Raw genomic sequence first — 24,606 nt, 5'->3', positions numbered from 1 at the left:
TTGATTGTGTGTGATTACCTCCTTTTTGGTATGATGACAAAAAGGGGGAGAAATATGTATAAAATATGGTAAAATATGTAAAAGGGGAGAAATATTAAAAAAAAATATGTAAAAGAAATCAATGGAAATAAATAAAACGATAAACTCTTAAAAACACACACAAATTTGTTCTAAGTGGATTCGGTACCTCGAGGCTCATTATCTCTCTTTTGGGGCTCCTAATGGAGTAATCTCCAGAATCTATTCAAGGGATATTCGGAGATTAGCTGAATCCTACTCAAGAACCAATTGACAGATTTTCCCTCTAAAAAGATAAAATTCAGTTCAAAAAAAAACTTCAAAGCATTAAAAGAAAATTCAGAGAATCAAAACATAGTTGAATGCATATGTTGAGGGGGAGAATCTGAATTTTAATCAAGCTAAATCATTAATGACATATAAGCCAAACAATTGATTGCATAATATGAAGGCTTATATAATTCCAAATGAAAGGGGGAGCTTTAACTCCGAAATTTAATGTTTCACTCCTTTCAAACTTGGATAAATTAAATTATCAGACATTTGAATTCATTTATGGATTTTACTTCATTGTTTTATGAGCAATTCATTTTACATATACTCAAAGTTTTGTCATCATCAAAAAGGGGGAGATTGTGGAGTGATTGATTAAAACCCCATTTGATTTTGATGAGCTCAAAGCATTTGAGTATATCTTGTGATTACTAATGAATTCAATTGAGTGTTTCAGTGAAAATCCTGTCCAAGTGTTTCTAGACTTGGTTCATAGTATTTTGGATAAGTTAAGAAGTCTGCATGAACCAATGTCTGAGACTCGAGTCGACTCCCGAGTATCACGAGTCGACTCCAAGCATATCAAGTTCACTGGCACGAGCTCGAGTCGACTCCAGACTAGTACGAGTCGACTCCGACTGAGAACAGAAAGAAGAACAGAAAGCTTCATCTCAGAACCTGTCAACGAGTCGACTCCTGAAGTGCGCGAGTCGACTCCAATGTTCACCGAGTCGACTCCAGGGAAGTAAGAGTCGACTCCAAGCAGTCACAGGCAGAAAAGTCAGAGAGCAGTTTTCGGGTCTGAGATTCGAGTCGACTCCAGTGGAACGCGAGTCGACTCCGATGGTTGGCAGGTCGACTCCAAAGAAGGTAAGAGTCGACTCTCAGAGGAACACAACGAAAAAGTCAGAGAACGATTTTCGGACTCTGAGATTCGAGTCGACTCCCGCAGTACACGAGTCGACTCCGAGACTGAGCGACCATCAACAGACAGAAGACCATGTTACTGCCTCTGAGATTCGAGTCGACTCACAGACAGCTCGAGTCGACTCCAAGACAAGCTACACGTCAAAAGGCAGAAGACCAACTTTCGGAAACTGAGAGCCGAGTCGACTCCAAGGAGGTTCGAGTCGACTCCAAGACTGGATGAGCCAAACGACAGAGAATCGAGAGTTCGGGCTCTGAGATTCGAGTCGACTCCCAGGACAGTCGAGTCGACTCGAGTGGACAAAATTCAAATTTGGATCCACGGACTTCAGTGGATGAGCCGACTCCAAAAATTGCCAGGTCAACTCCAGAAGTTGGCGAGTCGACTCCAGGTCAAGACGAGTCGACTCCCAGTCAAGACGGCAACTTTAATTCAAATTTGAAACAGTTGCCGAGTCGACTCCGGAAAAGCGTGAGTCGACTCCTGCTACAGACGAGTCGACTCCTGATCGCGCGAGTCGACTCCAACCCACCAACGGTCATATTGTCAGGCTGCGCAGAGTGTGCAGAACGGCCAGAAAAAGCAGAGTAACGGCTAGTTTCCGTGGGGGTTGGCTTAAATAGCCACAGAGGACTGTAGCAAGGTAGAGAACAGATATTTCACTCCAAGCATTCAAGTTTTCAAGCTCTCCAAGTGCTCTTAAACGAAAAAGGGGAGATCTGCATTTACTGCTCCAACAACTTCTTCCCAACAATCAAAGCTTCCTCCTCCTGCATTCAAGTCGACCACTCTTTCAAGAGGAGATCGGAGTTCCAGAAGCCATACCTCTTCACCAGCTTAAAAGCGTTTGAGGGCTTCTAACTCCTTTACGATTATATTGTCTTAAATCTGCTTTTTGAGAAGCTATTTTCTGTTTTCTTCTATCTCTTGTATTTACTTGATTCAATCGGGGGATTGAATCAAGGGGTTTAAGGTTGGTTGGTGAGCCAAGTTAAAACCAACGTGTGTAAGGGTTTGATTGTGAGCCCGGAAAAACAATCGGGGTTGGTTCTAGTCGGTGAGCCTGGAAAAACTGACCGAGTTCGTTGTGAGCTCGTAAAACAACAAGTTTGGTTGTGAGCTTGCAAAACAACCGGCTGTAATCCAAGGGGGTTATAGTGAAATTCCCAAGTGAGACTTGGGGAGTGGACGTAGGAGCAAGGGTTAGCTCCGAACCACTATAAAACTTTGTGTTTGTAGTGCATTGTCTCTCATCTTCTTCCCCGCACATTACTCACAGCACTAGGCTTTAATTAAATAACTTGCTATAGTTTTTAATTAATCATCCACTAAGTTTTAATTAGCCAAATTATATTAAAAACTCAATTCACCCCCCCCTCTTGGGTTGTCTATCTGGGCAACATTTACTAAACGTGATCAATTGACGGACTCTCTCTTGTTAAGAGTTGTTCCGAGTGGATATGGGTATATGTATCCTTTAGACCCGAGATTGCAATCGATGGCTTGCAAGCAACTCATTGTACTTTGGTGCCGAACTACCTGGATTTCTAATCCAGCGACGGAAAGTTTCTGGATCCAGTCAAGTACTTGTGGAAGTCAGTTGCAGATCAAGATGGGATTGACCTCTCTTAGAAATAAGGGTGAATGCCTTGTGTCTTCAATTAAGTAGTACCCTGGCCAGGAAAAGTCAAATCACTATCACTTGACTTATTGAATTGAAACATATTTTCGGATGGATCGTTTCAGGGTAGACAGACTCTGAACCCACCCTGGGCATTTCTGGTCAAGAGGATGAATTATGCGGTAACCATAGTCCATAGGTTCTAGAATGTTGCTTTGCATCTATTCGGCCTATCCGGTTGTCGGGTCCCATTGCTAGATGCTTACTTCGATTAGTGCAGGAAGTGTTCTTCTACTACCGGCTTAGGTTCGAACCTGTGAGGTCATACGCTTAGAAGTTTCTGGATTGATCAAATGGCTGATTGACAATTGAGAATCATCTAGAGGTAAAATAGTCAATGTGATTGACTGATTGCCCTAAGCAATTGTTGCTTGGAGAAGTTAATTGGTGATTGGATCACTGATTAGACTCAATTTGATTGAGTAATAGAGATTGGGCTTGACCAAATTCAAATATGATTTGAAATTGGTAAAACCGTAATTGACACCAAAATTAGTTTGGTGAAAATATCTAATTTGCCTCCAACCAAATCAAATTTGGCTTAAGTCAAATTGGATCAAAATCAATTATAATCCTAGTATGACTAGGACTTCCTTCCCTATGTGGGACCCACATACTGTATGTGGGACCCACGTCCTGCCTAGGTGGGACCCACGTCCTGCATTTATGGGACCCACATCTCGGCCACCTCACCCCTTTGCATGCGTGACATGTGGCGGAGCAAGACACCTTTTTTGCTTGCATGCGTGACACGTGGTAGAGCAGGACACCTCTTTTACTTCCATGTGTGACATGTGGCGGGCCTGGACACTTCACACTCCTCCTGATGTCATCCATGACCTCATCTGCCTCATGGGGTCATCCATGACATCGCCCTCCAGGCTACCTCACCCCTTTGCATGCGTGACACGTGGCGGAGCAGGACACCTCTTTTCCTTGCATGTGTGACATGTGTCTTGGCAGGACACCTCATCGGACACCTCATAGAGACACCTCACCCTCTTCTTGGCCTATAAATAGGCCACCCCTCTTCCTTCTTCTTAACATATCAAGAGCACCAAAGAAAGAGAGTGAGAAGAGAGAGTAGCTCTGAAGGTGAAAGCCCAAGAAAGAGTTCTTGAGCTGTGAAGGTCCATCTTCTTCCTTCTTCTCCCTTTCAGCCAACCTTCTGCCTTCCTGCGAGCTAGCACTCCCCGGAAAGCTGATCATTCTGAAGCTTCGCGTGGACGAGTCATCGAGGCCGGACGCTTGTACGGTTGCGAAGCACCTTGAAGGAACCCCCTTCTAAAGGTAAGAGATCTGATCTCTTTTACGGTTGAGATATGATCTCAATCTTCAAATCACAAGAAGTTGTGATTTATGCATATTTATTTGAATCACACAATCCTCGGGATCTGAGGGCTTTGTGATATTTGGTGTCAAAGCAAAGGATTGGTGGAGACTATTTGATTCCCGAAAACTCTCACGCGTGATCATGTGACGAAGCGTGGCTCTCCACCCAGGGGCTCATATGATGAGTACTTTGATAGGCACGCGCGGTTGTCACCCTATGTATTGGGACTGAGCCCGCCCCACATATGATGTGCAGTTGAAGACTGTCTTCGACTGGTACCAGAGTCAAAATATCTAAAATATCAAGCATGTTTTGGGTTAAAATGTTTAACCCATTCTTTCCGCATAAAATTTTTGAAATTCATGCTTAGCCCTCTGCACGCAAACCATCAGTGGTATCAGAGCCCGTCCAGGTTCTTTGTGATATCAAATATCTATGCAAGATGTGATCTTTTACATATGATGTAAATTGATTATATTATTTCATTATGTTATTCATATGATGAATGAACATGTTTGTTTGCATGATTAACTTGAATCTTAAAGGTGTTTTAAGGATTTAATGTTATGGAGCATGCAAAACAAAGATAAGTCATGAATAATGCAATATACTTAATTATGAATTGAGTAATGATATAGATCCTAGACTTTAAATGTGATTTGAACGTCTAAGACATTGTATAATTCATGGGGTAATGGGTTTGCTAAAATAAATCCAATTGAGTTGGACTCAATGGTTGAAATCAAACTTGGTAGAGTAGTTGATCTAATCTAATTAAAGTTGTTTCTTAGATTGGGTCAAAGTAACTCTTGATCTTTGATCAAGTCCATGTCTCTTGATTAGACCAAATGGATGTTGATTTAGGCTTCGTGGTTGAGCTTGAGTTATGATATTGATCGAATTGAAATTGATAAACTAGTTGGTGTCAAAGGCAACTGTAATCAGTAGGTTTTTAATTGGGAGCTACTTGCTGGGTTTCGGTCTAGTCAAGTTAATAGCATACCCTTCCGCTGATCTCACTTACCTGGCCATCTTGGTGAATCTCTTTTGATCAGATCTCTGATTGACTCTAATTGACCCATGTCTGTAAGAAAATCAGTTGGACTGATTTAGGTGTACTGACTTGAATCTATTTCCTATGATACCTGACTTATGAAGTTAGTGGGAGGATTTGGATTGAGTCAGCTTTTTATTATAAAATTCTCTAAAATATTAGGTCCATAAAATGATATGGTTAATGGAGATGACCACGTCATAGCCTCCCATTAGTTGTGTGATAATGAGTCCAATGCGTCTATATACATTGGAGGCGCGCGTGCGCACTGGTGCGTATCGGCCATTGGAATTGTCATACAATAATGATGAGTCAGTTGAAACTATTGGAATGGGTGGTCCGGTTGGATACTGCCCAAAGTCGGGCTTGACCATCTATTAGATAGTTTGCATTGATTGCTACATGTTAATAGTTGGACCTAACCGGAACTTTCAGTAGTGTCGATATATGCCTGCTAAAGTGATTCCTGGGGCAAAATGATCACTAGAAGTTGTTTAATTGAACCAATTTGTTTTGAACCTATCTTTAGGTGTATTTGGGTTGATACCGACCAAAGCCGGGCCCAGATGTAGCCTATTGGATTCTAGTGCCCACTAAAGAATTGAGAGTAATTCTTCGGATTAGAGGTAGAGGCTCCTGATTCGTATAAAATAGTGGAAGGATCTTTAGACTAAAATCTATGTCTTTAGATTAATTGATTCATTTACTAATAAGGCCTTGGTTTTGTCCTTTATGCAGAAATGTCCTCTTATAAGTTCCCCCTATCACTATTGGATAGTGATGAGCCGACTAGACCTTTGATTAAGAATCAGGCTAACTCGAGTGCTAATGAGAGAAATCAGCAAAGAGTTGCTGGTCAAGGTGGTTATATGATAACACCTTATAATTTCTCTGTATGTGATATTATGACTTGGGTATTGGATACCGGGAGTCCTTTTAATATCTGTAATACGTTGAAAGGACTGCAAGTCATTGAAAATTTCGGTAACAATGAGAAATTCCTAAATGTTGGAGATGGAAGAACTGTTCCAGTTCTAGCATTAGATAATATTCAAATTGTTTCAAATTCTCACATAATTGCCCTTGGTGAATGTCGGCTCCCCAAAAGAAACCAAAGGGTATTATTTTTACCAAGCTAATGAACAAAGGTTGTTCATAAGCAATAGAGCTGTCTTCTTGGAGAAAAAATTCCTTGGTAAAAGAACAAACAGCTCTAAGGTTGAGCTTGATGAAGTTCAACAGGTAGAGGATCGGACAACTAGAACTGAACCGTTAGAGTCTGATTTGATTGGATCAAACTCAGAAAACCCATTGAGGTTGCACCCGTTAGGCGATCCGGTAGAGTACCACATCGACCGGATAGATACAACGATTTTCTGGTCCGGGACGATGATCCTATTTGTCTCGATCAGAACAATGAGGATCCCGTCACCTATATGGATGCTATGCAAAGGTCTGACTCTGATAAATGGCTTGGAGCCATGGAATCTGAAATGGAGTCCATAAAGGTCAATGATGTATGGATATTGGTTGACCCACCCGAAGGATTTAAATCCATAGGGTGTAAGTGGATTTTCAAATGAAAAAGAGGTGCAGACGGAAAGGTGGAAACCTATAAAGCCCATCTGGTTGCCCAGGAATTTCGTCAGCGTTATGGTATTGACTATGACGAAACGTTTTCGCCTATGGCAATGCTGAAATCCATTCGGATCATGCTTGCAATTGCAGCTCATCTGGACTTTGAGATCTGGCAGATGGATGTTAAAACCGCTTTTCTAAATAGAGATTTAGAGGAACAGTTGTATATGATACAGCCTGAAGGTTTTATTTCTGCAGATGAGTCTAAGGTGTGTAGGCTGATGATGAGAATACAAAAGTAAAATTTTCATATTATCTTAATTAGTATTATAGCTAATCTTTATTAATAAAATTAATTAATTAATATTTTATCTGTGTCTGAGTGCATGTAATTCAAAAGACCCAATAATGCTGGATTTTAGCCCAATGCCTGGTAGTTCGAGCTTAACAAATTCTCCTGTGTCCGTGATGAGGCGACTCAACAGTTCCTAACATAAAATTTCCATGTATCCACATCAATGAGTTGAAGCAAGTGATTTCCCAACATCTTCAAGTGTCCCTGTGCCGTTTCGAAAGTCCCAAAACAATTCAATCCGTTCGAGCACGCAAGGAGTTTTCCAGTTTTCCCAACCGATCATGGCATCTCCTCAGAGTCCTTCCATCTTCCCTGTTTCTTCCCAGCTCATCCACAAATCCAGCGGCTGTGAGGAGTCTTCTCAACACCCCAACGGTCATCTTCTTCCACACTTCCCAGCCGCATCCCAACCGATCATGGCATCTCAAGCGTTGTGGCATCAACCAGCCACATGGCTTCTTGTCTTCCAACGGATCATTCCAAGCAACAGTGGAAGCATCCCAGCAGCCGAAGATCCCAGGCGATTCAACTTCATCTACCCCGTGTTTCATCCATTCCCAAATTTCTACAACGTTTCCAGCTGAAGAATCTCAAGCGATTCAACTTCATCCCGCATCTCAAGCAACCGGATCATCCCCAAACCTCCACGCGTCTCACCAGCCGTGCCTTCAACATGCTATAAAAAGGGGAGCCATCCGGTGAAGAAGGAGGGGACGGGAGGGAGAAAGCAGCCGGGAGAGCCGTGTGCGAAGGAGGAGACCAGCAGCCGACGGAAGAAGGGGAGAAGGAGCCGACGGAAGAAGAGGAGAAGGAGCCGACGGAACCAGGAAGTCTTCATTTGCATCTTCCGATCAATCCTCTCAGCCGGGCAAGAGAAGAGGAGAGCCCAAGGGAGAAGAAGAAAGGAAACAGAGTACTCTGTTTCCTAATCGAAGAAAGAAAAAAAAAAAAGGGGTTTATGTTTATTTTATTTATTCTATGCTAATCCCTTTTATAAAATGTTTCTATTATAGGGAAAAGCCTAGCATTTTCTTCATGTATTTCATTTAATCATCAATGGGATTTTAATTTTTTTTTATTTGATTTATGGTGCAGTAAATTTATAGAAATTATTTCAAACTTATATATTTTCTTTGATTTGTTATTTCCTCCGGGTATAACAGATGCTTAGAAATCCCTGTAGTTTAAAATAGAATTACTGTAATGCTGCCCATAAAACTAAATCTATTTAACTGAGATAATAGATGATTTTAAGAAAAGCATGATGAAGTGCTAGGCTGAATCCTGATGCCTTAGTTATATTTTGTCAATCCGAATATTATTTAGCCTTTAGTTTTTGTTCACTGTCAAATTTCTGTGGATTCGATCTCGGACTCACCGAGAATATTACTTTGCTACACCCTATACTTGGGGTATCCTACGTTTAATTTCTCTTTTTAAAAGAGCAAGATTAAAATTGTAGCAAGTTTTTGGCGCCGTTGCCGGGGATTTGCAACGTGCGAACGAGAACAAGGCTGCAAATTTCAATTTTTAATTTCTAGTTCTTCAATTTTTCTTTATTTTTAACACGACTGAAATTTCAAATTTTTACAGATTCAAGGACGACAAAAAGCGGGACCAGTAACGAGGAAGACCAAGATCAAATTTTTGGATTCCCGGAGTGAACGAACTCCGGCCGTGAGTATTTAAATTAATTTTCCTGTTTTGCTCATACTAGTCCTATTTTTCCTAGATTAGAATTTTACTCTTGTTTTAAAAAAAAATTAATTAAATTTTTTTTATTATTAATTAAAATAATAAAATAATAAAAATAATAAAAAAAATTAAAAAGAAAAAAAAATTTAGCTAGTTTGCTTGATCAACTATTCAAATGCAATTTAATGTCATGACATAAAATGTTAAAAATTTTCTTGATTGTTGCATATAGTATAAAGCATTTGCATAAAATAATCTAAGGGCTGAACCCATTAAAAAGATAAGGTCGGGATTTCATCACTCGTCCTTAGCCCAAAAATCATCCCAGTGCATAAATATCCTAAGCCTAATTAAAATCAACTAGACGTTGGCTCCTAAGGATATTCGAGCTCAATAGGACGAAGACCACTGAAAGTTGCACCAATTTCGCTCTATGACCCCGGTCGATGTCTAGACAAGCTTTGTCCCTCTAAGTGATTGAAGGGAGACAGTTTCTGTTCAAGGAAAGAGGGTTTTAAGTGGGACCTTTGCTATACGCATCGTGACCCCTCCACTTACCTGGGAGCTTACCTGGTCGACTAGGTTATTAGACCGGATTGGAGGCTTAAGTGTACTCTTCAAACCAGTTAGGAGCTGTCTAGAAATTTTTGGGAAAACATTAGAAATAAGGGTGCTATGCTTTGATACTGTTTGATTGTGAATAATTTTAGTAGCAGGGTGTCAATATTCATAGCTTTAGGTAATATTCATACTCATCCAAAACTCTAAATATATATATATACAAAATAAATAAATAAATAATTAATAATAATAATAATTAAAGAAAAATCTCTGTAAAAAAAAAAAGTCGATTAGTTAATTGGTCAGTATATGCGGTTGTGGCAAAGGGATAAAACGAAAAGATTATTCCGAGTTGAATCTAGGGATAAAAGTTCAAATAATCAAATGGAAGATAATGGTAGTAATCAGGGAGACAATGAATTTCAAGATGACTTACCTATTAGAACGCTTCGTGATTATCTACAACCCACTAGGACCAGTACCCCATCCTGTATGGTTATTCCTATTGCTGCCGGAGCCTTTGACATGAAACCAGTAATAATCCAATTACTCCCAAAGTTTCACGGACTTGACTCCGAAAGTCCCTACTTGCACCTAAAAGAATTTGATGAAGTGTGTTCAACACTTCAATTTAATAATATCAATGAAGAGGTAGTGAAGCTTAAGTTATTTCCTTTTTCTTTAAAGGAAAAAGCTAAGTCATGGTTACACTCCTTAAGGCTTAGGACCATAGCCACCTGGCAAGAAATGACAAGAGAATTTTTAAAGAAATTCTTTCCAACACATAAAACAAACACACTTAGAAGAAATATCATGAACTTCGCACAAAAAGATGGAGAAACATTTTTTCAGTGTTGGGAAAGATTTAAGGACCTTCTCCTTGCTTGCCCACATCATGGATACGAAATTTGGAGAATCATCAGTTTCTTTTATGATGGTTTGACCTCCAATATGGGACAATTTGTGGAAATGATGTGTAATGGTGAATTTATGAATAAGGAACCAGAGGAAGCCTGGGACTATTTTGATCTGTTGGCAGAAAATGCACAGGCCTGGGATACAATAGATAAGAACGAGAAACCTCAAAAATCGACTAATACTAAAGGAGGAATGTATCATGTTAAAGAAGAAAATGATGTAAATTTAAAGATTGCTAATCTAACTAGGAAGGTTGAAGCCATTGAATTAAGCAGAGCCCATACAGGAAAGGCACCTACTATAGATGAAAGTATATGTGAAATCTGTGAGAGTAATGCACACTTAACCAAGGATTGTCCTACAATCCCTGCCTTCCAAGAAGTGTTGCATGATCAAGCGAATTTCACAAATGCTTATAAGAGACCATTTCCTGAAACATTTAATCCTAACTGGCGAAACCATCCTAACTTTAGTTGGAGACATGGACCCACTGCCAATGAATCTCAAGGGAATTCCATACCCTATGTGCCACCCCATAAGAGATCTCTTGAGGATACTTTGCAGGCATTCATGCAAGGGCAGACCCAGATAAATCAGAATACCATGCAGTCACTTCAAGAACTTAAAAATTCTGTAGGTAGAATTGAGGCTCAACTCAATGTTAGGGAAAAAGGGACATTTCCAGCCCAACCTCAATCTAACCCAAAGGGTCAACATGAAGTCCATGAAGCAAGTTCATCCCAACCTAAATTTGAACAAGTTAAGTCTGTTATGACCCTTGTTGCCCAAGGTGACAAGCCAAGAGGGGGGGGGGGGGTGAATTGGTTTCTTCTAAATTTTGGTGGTTTAAACGTTTTCTTAATTAAGTGCGGTGGACGCTTTCTTAAGCTATTTGAGTGAGTTAAACTAACGCAAGAGTAGAAGATGATGCAAGAGTAAATGAAAACACAAGCACAACACAAACACAACAATATATAGTGGTTCGGTGCTCTCCTTAGCACCTACGTCCACTCCCCAAGCGTCCCCTTGGGAATTCACTATAATCTCGCGGATTACAGTTGGATTGTTTTCCGGGCTCACAATCCAAAAACCTTTGTTGGTTTTACGGGCTCACCAACGAACCTATACACTTTGGTTTTCCGGGTTCACCAAAAACCTTTGTTGGTTTTACGGGCTCACCAACGAACCTATACACTTTGGTTTTCCGGGTTCACCAAAAACCTTTGTTGGTTTTGCGGGCTCACCAACGAACCTTTACAAAGTGTTTAATAACAAAAGGAAAGATTCAAACTCCTAAATGAGCATATGAAACAATATAAGCTACAAGGAAGAGTTAGAAAGTATTTATCGCTTTGAAGTCGCTTTGCTCTTCTTTGTCAAGGATGCTTCACTCTTTAAAGGGGATGGAGCTCTTGATGCCTCTTTGAATCTGCTCAATCCCTTTTTTTGATTCTTGAATGAAGCTCTTGATGAAGAAGATTAGGGCACTTTTGTATTCTTGGGTACTCTTTGATATTCAACTCAAAAGTTGTTCTCTCTGATGAATAGTGCCCCTTTAAATAGCTTCCCACCTTCTTAGGACAAGTCCCAATGGTTAGATTTGAAAAACTAGCCGTTACTCACCTTGGGAAGGACAAAAAGTACAGTTGCAGAACTAGCCGTTACTGTTCAGCCCGTGTTTGGGTCGGCTCAACCTGTCCTTGGGTCGACCCAACTTTGCCTTGGGTCGACTCAAACATTCCTTGGGTCGACCCTCTCAGAAACCACAGAAACTTCAATTTCAGCCGTCCTTCCCATGGGTCGACCCAACCATTCTTTGGGTCGACTCAAAGTCCACTTGGGTCGACTCAACTTCTTCTTGGGTCGACCCTCTCAGTAATTCCAGAGAACCAATTTCTGTCTGTCTTTCTGTCTTGCCTTTGGGTCGACCCTCTCAGGGTTTGGGTCGACTCAAGCTTGGGTCGACTCAACCACTGTTTGGGTCGACCCTCTCAGTAAATCCAGAGAGCATTCTTCAGTTGTGTTTTTGAGGTTCTTCAAGGTTGGGTCGACTCATGCTTACCTTGGGTCGACCCAACTCACTGTTCATTTGTGCCATTTTTGCAGGAGTGTGCCAAATGATTTCTTGATGTGCCGGGGTCGACCCAATCAACCTTTGGGTCGACTCAATCCACACTTTGCTGCATTCTCAAGGTTAGATTCATTCAAATGAACAAGGTCATGTATCTATTTTCAATTAACCAAATATACTGAGAGTAATGAACTTATAAATGAAGTATCAATTTAACTTATAGCATACTCTAGATAATTGCTTGTTAATCATCAAAATAACACTATCATCCTCAATCTCCCCCTTTTTGATGATTACAAAATAAAGAGTATAAGTCTATTGATACTTGTCTTTAAAATCAGTTTATAAAAGGGATTAAATTGCTGAATTTCAGCTTTTCATATATACTTGTGAAATCTCCCCCTATATCATTCAAATGTTGCCAATTTGACTTTTTGAATTGCTCCCCCTTTCATTTATAATTCATTAGCAATGAAACTTCAAAAATTGGAGATAAACTCTGAGTTTCAGGTTATGTATCGGGGTGCGAGAGGTGCGTGCCAAATTCTGAATTTATATGTGCCAAATTCTGAACTTTGATGGAAATTTTTGATTTAGTCAATTTCATTGTTACAAATTGCTCCCCCTTAGATGTATAAGCTTTCTTATATGATTTTCAATTTGTTTGCCCATTTATTTCTCTTTTCTTTACATAACTTTTATCTTTATTTCTCCCCTTTTTGTTATATTTCTTTACTTCTCCCAAAATTAATACTCTTCCTTTACTTCTTAAATAAAATACTCTTTCTTTACTTAAATTGAATACTCTTTCTTTTCTTAATACTCTTTCTTTTCTTTTCTTAAATACTCTTTCTTTTCTTCTCCCCCTTTTTGTTATCATCAAAAATATATATATGGGAAAAGATGCAATAAATAATAAACTTCAAACTTCATTGATCAAAATAGGAACATTTTCATACATTCATGTCAAAAACAAAGACAGATACAATGTTCCTTAATCAAGATTTAAAGATACATAAGATAAAAACAAGATACATAGGAGAAAAGCAAGATACATGTGAGAACTAGATATCTAGCCTAGGCTCTAAACATAGACGCTAAGATCAGCCTAGGGGAAATCTAATGGCTGGGATCTAGTCCTCATCCTCCTAGCATACGTGGCGAGGGGAGGTCGAGCCTGGTGAGACTGTGTCTGGCGTGGAGCACGACGAGCGGGATGACTCTGTGCCGATATTTCTGACTCAGCAGCCTGTGGCACAGACGGTCCATGTGTCTCTCTCTCTCTCCGGAGTGCTCCTATCTGCTGCCTCAGATCACTGATCTCAGCAGACATGACATCCAACCGGGCGTCCAATCGGCTCGTGAGCCCGTCAGTAATAGTCCTCGCCTGAGTTGTCATGAGCTCTGTCATCCTGCTCCAGAAGTCATCCGTATCTGTCGGAGGAGCGGATGACGATGGTCCAGCCTCTGAGGGTACAGTAGGATGATCCATAGGCTCCTCATCCTCATCCTCTGGTGCCTCTCCCTCTGGTGCCTCACCCTGAATGCCTGCACCGGTGTGAATCCACTGCCCGTTCACTTTCGCATATCCCATGCGTATGAGTGTCCGTGCAGTGTACGTGTCCGTGTGATGCAGACTCTTGGATGCCTCCTCCTCAAGAGGTAAACCATGCTGACGAAAGATCAATGTAAGTATCATACCATAAGGTAGTGATACCCTGTTGCTGCACATCACCTTCCTCATCTGCCTTAATATCATAGCCGGAAGATTTAGAGGAGTCCCCCGAATCATACACTCCATAACTGCTAGATCTCGCTCTGAGATGAGATCAAATCTCCCGGTCTTCGGAAATAAAATCCTATTTATCATATTGAGCAATAACCTCATCTCAGCGGAAAGAGAACTAGCTATTACCTTCTGAGAAAAATCGAAGTTCTCGTTTTCCATGATCAATTGCAGAGCTCTCATTTTGTCTTCTGGCCTCTCCGGAGTGGCTCCTATGCAGGGTAGGTGTAGTAAATCACTCAAGCTCTCCTCGGACACACGGATCCGAACCCCTCGAACTTCCGACACAAGCCCTCCCATACCAGTCTTGAGGAAGGCATAGAACTCTTGTACCAACCCGGGGTAGATGACCACATCTAGGGAGCAAAGATACTCCCAACCTTGTCTTTGGATCCATTCCCAAATCCGAAACCCTTCTTGATTGAAAAACTCCGAATGGATCCTTCTCCCGGTAGTAACCGGCCTCCCCGCAAATCTTGCAAGGATCACTGAGGGGGAAGGAGGAGGAGGGACCTCCGCACGTGCCTCACGTCTTGGAGACACGGGAGAAGGCTCGGTAGGGTGCCTTTCCTCTGGTTGGACCCGGGTCACTCTTCCGGATCTCTTGGCTACGGCTCGTTTGGGTCCCATTTCTCCAAGATCCTTAGGAAATCTACTGTTTGGAGGAGTTTAGTGGAGATTGGAGAGTGGGAGCTAGTCTTTTCGGAAGAAGACAAAGGGCAAACAGTGCCCTAGATGTGCTCTCGGGCCCTCCTTTAACAGTGGGGTCCCGACGTTGGGTCGACTCAAGATTTTTCTTGGGTCGACTCAATGTTGGGTCGACCCATGTTCTGGGTTGGGTCGACCCAAGTGCAGAAATTTTCTTTTCTCTTCCTTTTTGCTTCTAAAAAGTTTTCCTTGCTTCCAATCCTTATAAACTCTTTATGGAACAATGATACATGAGTAAGAAATCTATAGATAACAAATTTGACTCATATTTCATGGGATTTTTGAAATTAGAGGAATGTATCATGAGACTACTATCTCCCTTTTATATTTCTTTAATAAAAAGGATCACATATGCCTAATTCCCTCCTGAGCATACAGAATCTATCTTCACTCAATGGTTTGGTAAATATGTCGGCCAATTATTTTTCCGTGCATATATGCTCAATACATACATTTCCATTTTGCACATGATCCCTAATAAAATGGTACCTTATTTCTATGTGTTTGGCTTTAGAGTGCTGAACTGGATTTTTAGTGAGATTGATAGCACTAGTATTATCACACTTAATAGGAATATTATCTAGTTTGACTCCATAGTCCTCTAGTTGTTGCTTGAGCCATAATACTTGAGCACAACAACTACCAGCAGCTATGTATTCAGCTTCAGCTGTGGACAGTGCCACTGAGTTCTGCTTCTTACTAAACCATGATACTAAGTTATTTCCTAAGAATTGACATGTGCCACTTGTGCTCTTCCTATCTAACTTGCATCCAGCAAAGTCAGCATCTGAATATGCAAGCAAATCTAGACAGGAGTCTCTCGAGTACCATAATCCAATGGTGGTAGTTCCTCTTAAGTATCTAAGGATTCTCTTAACAGCACTTAAATGTGACTCCTTAGGATCCGATTGGTATCTAGCACATATCCCTACACTAAATACAATGTCGGGTCTACTAGCAGTAAGATAGAGCAAGGATCCAATTAGTCCTCTATAGAGCTTAATATCAACATTTTTCCCTTTTTCATCTTTGTCTAGCTTACTAGTAGGATTCATTGGAGTGCCAATTCCCTTATGATTTTCATTCCCAAACTTCTTCAGTATTTCCTTTGTATACTTAGTTTGATGAATGAAAATGCCTTCTTTGGTTTGTTTGATTTGTAATCCTAGAAAGAAGCTTAGTTCTCCCATCAAACTCATCTCAAATTCTCCATGCATTAAATCAGCGAATTCTTTGCATAGAGTATCATTAGTGGCACCAAAGATTATGTCATCTACATATATTTGCACCACTAATAGATTTTTGTCCTTTCTTTTGATGAATAAAGTTTTATCTACATTTCCTCTGCAAAAATCATTTTCAAGCAGAAATTTACTTAGTCGATCATACCAAGCCCTAGGTGCTTGCTTTAATCCATATAATGCCTTATGTAGTTTAAACACATGATTTGGCAATTCATGATTTTCAAATCCTGGAGGTTGTTCTACATATACTTCCTCCTCAATAATACCATTTAAGAATGCACTCTTCACATCCATTTGATATAATTTAAAATCCATGAAACATGCAAATGCCAGAAGCAATCTAATAGCCTCTAATCTAGCTACAGGAGCAAATGTCTCATCAAAATCTATTCCTTCTTCTTGATTGTATCCCTTAGCTACAAGTCTAGCCTTATTCCTTATAACTAATCCATTTTCATCTAATTTATTTCTAAATACCCATTTTGTTCCAATTACTGAATTATGCTTTGGTCTTTCAGTTAATGTCCATATATTACTTCTTTTAAATTGATTTAATTCCTCTTGCATGGCATTTATCCAGTTAGTATCTTTTTCAGCTTCTTCATAAGTTTTAGGTTCTAATTGTGAAACAAAAGCAAGATAATCATTTAAATTTCTAAGAGATGATCGAGTTCTTACCCCTTGAGATGGATCACCAATGATTAAATCTTTAGGATGTCCATGTGCATACCTCCATTCTTTTGGCACGTCTTGGGGTTGTGGTGGCACGCAATCATCTCCCTTATCTTGATTTGGCACGTCATCAATTTTCAACTTTTCAAAGTCGATAATTCCTGTATCATCATCAATAGTATTTTCTTTCCTAGCAGACTCACTATCAGACTCATCAAATATAATATTGACTGACTCTTCTACTACTAAGGTTCTTTTGTTGAATACTCTGTATGCCTTGCTAGATGTGGAGTATCCTAAGAAGATACCTTCATCTGACTTGGCATCAAATTTACTTAAGTCCTCCTTGCCATTATTTAAGATAAAACATCTACATCCAAACACTTTAAAATATTTTGCAGTTGGTTTCTTATTCTTCCAAAGTTCATAAGGAGTTTTCTTAGTTATAGGTCGTATTAAAACTCGATTTAGAATATGGCAAGAGGTGTTTATAGCTTCAGCCCAAAAGTACTTTGGAAGATTTGACTCGCACAACATTGTGCGTGCCATTTCTGCCAATGTCGTATTTTTCCTTTCAACAACCCCATTTTGTTGAGGCGTTCTAGGTGCTGAAAATTGATGTGATATTCCATTTTTAGTGCAAAATTCCTCGAAGTGTTGATTTTCAAATTCAGTACCATGATCACTTCGAATGGCTACTAAGGTGAGTTTCTTTTCATTTATGATTTTATTGTATAGTTTCAAAAATTCTGAAAATGCTTCATTCTTATGTGCCAAAAATGAAACCCATGTATACCTTGAAAAATCATCAACAATAACTAGTCCATATTTCTTTCCTCCTAGACTTGTAGTTCTAGTAGGTCCAAATAAATCCATGTGTATGAGTTCAAATGGTCTAGTTGTTGATACTACGTTTTTCGATTTGAAAGATGACTTAGTTTGTTTTCCCAATGAACATGGTCCACATATTTTGTCCTTTTCAAAAATCAATTTTGGCACATCCTTTATTAATTCCTTCTTAACTAGTTTTGATATTAATTCCATACTAGCATGTCCTAATCTTCGATGCCAAAGCCAACTAGTTTCAATTTTCTTTTCTTCATTAGTAATTAAGCATAAACCATTTTTCTTGCCTAACTCATGAAGATCTACTAAGTAAATATTTCTTTGCCTTTGTCCTATAAGTACAGTGCTATTATCTTTAGGATTTGTGATTATGCATACAGATGCTTCAAATGTAACTTTAAATCCTTTATCACAAAATTGACTTATGCTAAGAAGGTTATGTTTCAAACCCTTAACTAATAAAACATTTTCTATAAAAATAGATGGAGCAATGAAAATTTTATCCTTTCCAATGATATACCCTTTACCATTGTCTCCATAGGTCACTACTCCACCTTTCTTTGGTTCCAAAGTGACAAATTGATCTTCGTCACCGGTCATGTGTCTTGAACAGCCACTATCTAGATACCATCGTTTTTCCATTTTATCAGCTGCAAGACACACCTGCAATCAAGATCAAGAAGAACCTTTAGGTACCCAAGCTAAGTTGGGTCCTTTAGGGTTAGTACTCCATGTTCCTTTTGGAACCCAAACTTTCTTGAATTTTATCTTTTGATTATTACTTGATCTGTTTTGACTAGACTTTCTAAAATTACATTCATATGCTCTATGTCCTATCTTATTACAACAATAACAAGTAATATTTTCCCTTTTAGCTTTTACAAAAATATTCTTTAAGAGCTTTTGTTTCCTATTTGTTCTATACCCTAAACCGGCCTTATCATATACAGCTTTTTGGCTATCAAGAATCAAGTTTAATTTAGTAGAACTAAGAGTAAATCTATCTACCAAAGATTTATATTTTTCAGCATCTTCTTTTAGCTTGACATTTTCAGCAATTAGATTTTTGGTTTCATTTTCAAGTTTCCTACTTAATGTTTCATAGTTATGAGACAGTTTTATCTTATCTTTAATGAGAGATTGATTTTCTTCTTTTAGAGCTTTATTTTTATTAATTACTTTCTTATGTTCTTCCATGAGTTCTAAGAATGCATCATGCAATTCATCAACAGTAAAATCACAGTCAAGTTCAGAATCTACCTCATCGTCATTGGCCATATGACATATTTGGGCCGTGTCTTGATGATCTTCGTCCTCCGAACTTGATTCCTCACTTTCACTCCAATCGGCCATAAAATTCTTCTTTTTCAACTTTCTTGCCATCCTCTTCAAATCTGGGCAATCTATCTTATAATGCCCGGGTTTGTTACACTCATAGCAAATGGGAGTCTCCTTTTCTTTTTCCTTATCCTTAACCTTTTCTTTGCTTGAGTTACCTTTAAGAAAGGGTTTCTTTTTATGGAACTTATTCTTACCTCTCATGAATCTTCTGAATTTTCTCCCAAGCACTGCCATCCCTTCTTCATCAATATCTTCATCATCATCTGAATCTTCCGATTCAGTTTGTTGTCTAGGGGTGGTAGTCTTTAGGGCAATGGGTTTTCTTCTCTTGACCTCATCTTCTGAATTTTGCCTCATTGTCAACTCATGGGTCATGAGAGATCCTAGGAGCTCCTCTAACTGCAGTGTGTTGAGGTCCTTTGCCTCTTGAATAGTGGTTACCTTGGCCTCCCAATTCCTTGGTAGAGACCTGAGAATTTTACGCACCAAATCAGAGTTAGAATAAGACTTTCCTAAACTTTTAAGCCCATTTATAATATCAGTAAAACGAGTAAACATATCAGTTATGGACTCAGTAGATTCCATTTTAAACAGTTCATACTTGTGTACTAATATGTTTATCTTGGACTCCTTAACTTGATTGGTCCCTTCATGTGTGACCTCAAGTCTATCCCAAATTTCTTTGGCGGTGGTGTAAGTGGATATTCTATTAAATTCATTTACATCTAAAGAGCAGTAAAGTGTATTTACAGCTTTTGCATTTAACTGTGCTAATCTTCTATCACTTTCATTCCAATCCATTTCTGGTTTGGGTATGATAGTGCCATCTATGTTAAGTGTGGGTATGTGAGGTCCTCTAGTGATGATTTGCCACAGTTCATAGTCCGAAGCTTGAATGAATATCCTCATTCTAGCTTTCCAATATGTGTAGTTTGTGCCATTAAATAGAGGTGGTCTATTTGTGGATTGCCCCTCACTCATTGCACATCCCACTTGGGTTGTCATGATCTTTAACTCTTGATTGTTAGATCAATGAGCACTATTAGAGCACCTCGCTCTGATACCACTTGTTGCCCAAGGTGACAAGCCAAGAGGGGGGGGGGGGTGAATTGGTTTCTTCTAAATTTTGGTGCTTTAAACGTTTTCTTAATTAAGTACGGTGGACGCTTTCTTAAGCTATTTGAGTGAGTTAAACTAACGCAAGAGTAGAAGATGATGCAAGAGTAAATGAAAACACAAGCACAACACAAACACAACAATATATAGTGGTTCGGTGCTCTCCTTAGCACCTACGTCCACTCCCCAAGCGTCCCCTTGGGAATTCACTATAATCTCGCGGATTACAGTTGGATTGTTTTCCGGGCTCACAATCCAAAAACCTTTGTTGGTTTTACGGGCTCACCAACGAACCTATACACTTTGGTTTTCCGGGTTCACCAAAAACCTTTGTTGGTTTTACGGGCTCACCAACGAACCTATACACTTTGGTTTTCCGGGTTCACCAAAAACCTTTGTTGGTTTTGCGGGCTCACCAACGAACCTTTACAAAGTGTTTAATAACAAAAGGAAAGATTCAAACTCCTAAATGAGCATATGAAACAATATAAGCTACAAGGAAGAGTTAGAAAGTATTTATCGCTTTGAAGTCGCTTTGCTCTTCTTTGTCAAGGATGCTTCACTCTTTAAAGGGGATGGAGCTCTTGATGCCTCTTTGAATCTGCTCAATCCCTTTCTTTGATTCTTGAATGAAGCTCTTGATGAAGAAGATTAGGGCACTTTTGTATTCTTGGGTACTCTTTGATATTCAACTCAAAAGTTGTTCTCTCTGATGAATAGTGCCCCTTTAAATAGCTTCCCACCTTCTTAGGACAAGTCCCAATGGTTAGATTTGAAAAACTAGCCGTTACTCACCTTGGGAAGGACAAAAAGTACAGTTGCAGAACTAGCCGTTACTGTTCAGCCCGTGTTTGGGTCGGCTCAACCTGTCCTTGGGTCGACCCAACTTTGCCTTGGGTCGACTCAAACATTTCTTGGGTCGACCCTCTCAGAAACCACAGAAACTTCAATTTCAGCCTTCCTTCCCATGGGTCGACCCAACCATTCTTTGGGTCGACTCAAAGTCCACTTGGGTCGACTCAACTTCTTCTTGGGTCGACCCTCTCAGTAATTCCAGAGAACCAATTTCTGTCTGTCTTTCTGTCTTGCCTTTGGGTCGACCCTCTCAGGGTTTGGGTCGACTCAAGCTTGGGTCGACTCAACCACTGTTTGGGTCGACCCTCTCAGTAAATCCAGAGAGCATTCTTCAGTTGTGTTTTTGAGGTTCTTCAAGGTTGGGTCGACTCATGCTTACCTTGGGTCGACCCAACTCACTGTTCATTTGTGCCATTTTTGCAGGAGTGTGCCAAATGATTTCTTGATGTGCCGGGGTCGACCCAATCAACCTTTGGGTCGACTCAATCCACACTTTGCTGCATTCTCAAGGTTAGATTCATTCAAATGAACAAGGTCATGTATCTATTTTCAATTAACCAAATATACTGAGAGTAATGAACTTATAAATGAAGTATCAATTTAACTTATAGCATACTCTAGATAATTGCTTGTTAATCATCAAAATAACACTATCATCCTCAACCCTCCGTAGCGGAAAAATAATTAACAAAGAAATTCCAACGAAGGATGACAGACCTGAAAAATCCATTGAGAAAAGGGATGAAAATAATACTGAACAAGATGATCCAATACCTCATCATAAAATAGTTGCTCCATTCCCTCAGCGCTTGCTTGCAGCTAAAAAAGGAGTACCTGATCAAGAAATTTTGGATATCTTTAAACAAGTGAAGATTAACATTCCTCTATTAGATGCCATTAAGCAGATTCCATCTTATGCAAAATTTTTAAAAGATCTTTGTACCATAAAGCGAAAGCTTTACGTACAAAAGAAAGCTTTTCTAACTGAACAGGTGAGTGCTATTCTCAAACACAACACCCCACCTAAATATAAAGATCCTGGTTGTCCTACCATATCTTGCATCATAGGAAACTTCAGGATACAACGAGCCCTTCTGGATTTAGGTGCTAGTGTTAACTTACTGCCCTATTCAGTTTATGAACAATTAGGACTTGGTGAACTAAAACCCACCAAGGTTACTCTCCAACTTGCTGATCGATCTATAAGGATACCAAGAGGAGTAGTCGAGGATGTACTTGTCCAAATTGATAAATTTTATTTTTCAGTCGACTTCATAGTATTAGATACCCAGCCTGTCATGAACTGTACCACTCCAATACCTGTCATTCTAGGCCGCCCATTTCTAGCTACTTCTAATGTTTTGATCAACTGTCGAAATAGAATAATGAAAATGTCATTCGGGAATATGACTATAGATTTTAATATATTTAACATTTGTAAACAACCCGATAATGATAACGAAAATGATGAAATTCATGGAGTTAATCTGATCGACTCCATTGTAGAAGATGCTCTTGTCCCATCTCTTTCTTCTGATCCTTTAGAAACATGTCTAACTCATTTCGGAAATACAGATATCAACCAAAACTTTAGAGAAATCAGTGCTATATTAGATTCAGCTCCTTTGTTGGATACAGATAGGTGGAAATCTCGTTTTGAAGAATTACCCACACGCAACAATAGTCCTCTACCATCTAGTGTTCAAGCACCCAAACTTGAGCTAAAACCTTTACCGCCTGAGCTAAAGTATGCATACCTTGGTCAAGAAGAGACCTTTCCTGTGATCATATCATCCCAACTCGAACAAAATCAGGAATTAAAATTATTAGAAATTCTCAAGGAACATAAGGGAGCAATAGTGTTGCCCAGTAGATACAACCCAAGAGGGGGGGTGAATTGGGTCTTTTAAAACTTTTATGCTACTTCTAAAACTTTATGAGTAACTATGCTAAGTTGTATAGATGCACAGTGAAAGTTAAACTTAGCAAGGGTTTGATGTATAGACTTCGACTTGATTAAATATGCTTGCAACTAAAGGATGTGCGGATAAGAATTAAGCAAGCAATTTATCTAAGTAAGTAAGTGTGTTAGTTAGACAATAACTAGAGGCATTACAAACACAAAGGACATATAGTGGTTCGGTGCACCCCAGCACCTACATCCACTCCCCAAGACCTCTTGGGAATTTCACTATAATCCTACCGATTACAGCCGGTTGTTTTACAAGCTCACAACCCAACTTGTTGTTTTTACGAGCGCACAACGAACTCGGTCGGTTTTCCCAGGCTCACCGACTAGAACCAACCCCGATTGTTTTCCCGGGCTCACAATCAAACCCTTACACGTTGGTTTTACCCTCGGCTCACCAACAAACCTATCTCCGTTGGTTTTCCCCTTTGGCTCACCAACAAACCTATCTCCGTTGGTTTTCCCTTTGGCTCACCAACAAACCTTACACCGTTGGTTTTCCCTTTGGCTCACCAACAAACCTTTAACCCCTTGATTCAATCCCTTGATTGAATCAAGTTACAAGATATTAAAACAAAGAATAAAAACAAATCAAAGCTTCTTAAACAAGCAGATATGACAATATAAACAAATAGAGTAAAGAGAAGCCCTCAAACGAGTTTTGAAGATGGAGGAGCTCGGCTTCTTCTTTACTTGATCCTCCTCTGATTTGGCATGAAGTAGAGGATCCCCGAGGCAGCACGCGGATGGAGAGGAAGCTTTCGGATTCACTTGGATGCTCTTCTTCTCTCTATTTCGTTTTGGATGGCCCTTTTGTGCTTGTGGGAGATTTCCTTTGTAATCTCTTTGAGATCTCTTTCCTAGATGATCTCTCCCACTTCCATGCCTTCTCCCCTAGCTCTCCTCTTGTTTTTATAGCTTTAGATGGCGTGGAAACAAGAATCTAGCCGTTAGAGACAAAAATAGAGCCGTTGGACACAGTCTGCACTTCCTGACAATATTACCGTTGGGATCGGAGTCGACTCGCGCGATCAGGAGTCGACTCGGCTGTAGCGGGAGTCGACTCAAGCTTTTCCGGAGTCGACTCGGCAACTGTTCCAAATTTGAATTTTGTCCACTCGAGTCGACTCGACTATCCTGGGAGTCGACTCGAATCCCAGAGTCCGAACTCCCGATCCTCTGTCTTTTGGCTCGTCCAGTCTTGGAGTCGACTCGAACTTCCTTGGAGTCGACTCGGCTCTCAGTTTTCGAAAGTTGGTCTTCTGCCATCTTAGTGTAGTGCTGCCTTGGAGTCGACTCGAGCTGTCTGGGAGTCGACTCGAATCTCAGAGTCGGAAAACTGATCCTCTGTATTTTGGAGCCGCGCTGCCTTGGAGTCGACTCGACTTGTCTTGGAGTCGACTCGCCTCTCAGAGACGAAAATACCGTCTTCTGTCTTGGGGTTGCGCTGTCTTTGGAGTCGACTCGGACTTTGTGGGAGTCGACTCGAATCTCAGTGTCCAAAAAACTGCTTCTCTGAGTTTTCCCTTGTGTACCACTGAGAGTCGACTCTCGCTTTCTTTGGAGTCGACCCGACAACCATTGGAGTCGACTCGCATTCCTCA

At 40.0% G+C, this 24,606-nt stretch overlaps 1 non-coding gene across 1 annotated transcript; it reads right to left on the bottom strand.

Moving 5' to 3' along the window:
* Positions 1 to 10,271: 10,271 nt before the first annotated feature.
* Positions 10,272 to 10,378, bottom strand: LOC120106076 (small nucleolar RNA R71). Its single transcript, XR_005508303.1, has one exon. It is a non-coding gene; the product is annotated as a small nucleolar RNA R71 (small nucleolar RNA).
* Between the last annotated feature and the right edge of the window lie 14,228 nt (positions 10,379 to 24,606).

Source organism: Phoenix dactylifera, chromosome 3, assembly GCF_051530095.1.
Source record: "Phoenix dactylifera cultivar Ajwa chromosome 3, Ajwa_hap1_PhDact_Kaust_v1.1, whole genome shotgun sequence".
Lineage (NCBI taxonomy): Eukaryota > Viridiplantae > Streptophyta > Magnoliopsida > Arecales > Arecaceae > Phoenix > Phoenix dactylifera.
Note: the sequence above shows the minus strand (reverse complement) of the source record. Positions and strands in the feature narration are given on the sequence as shown.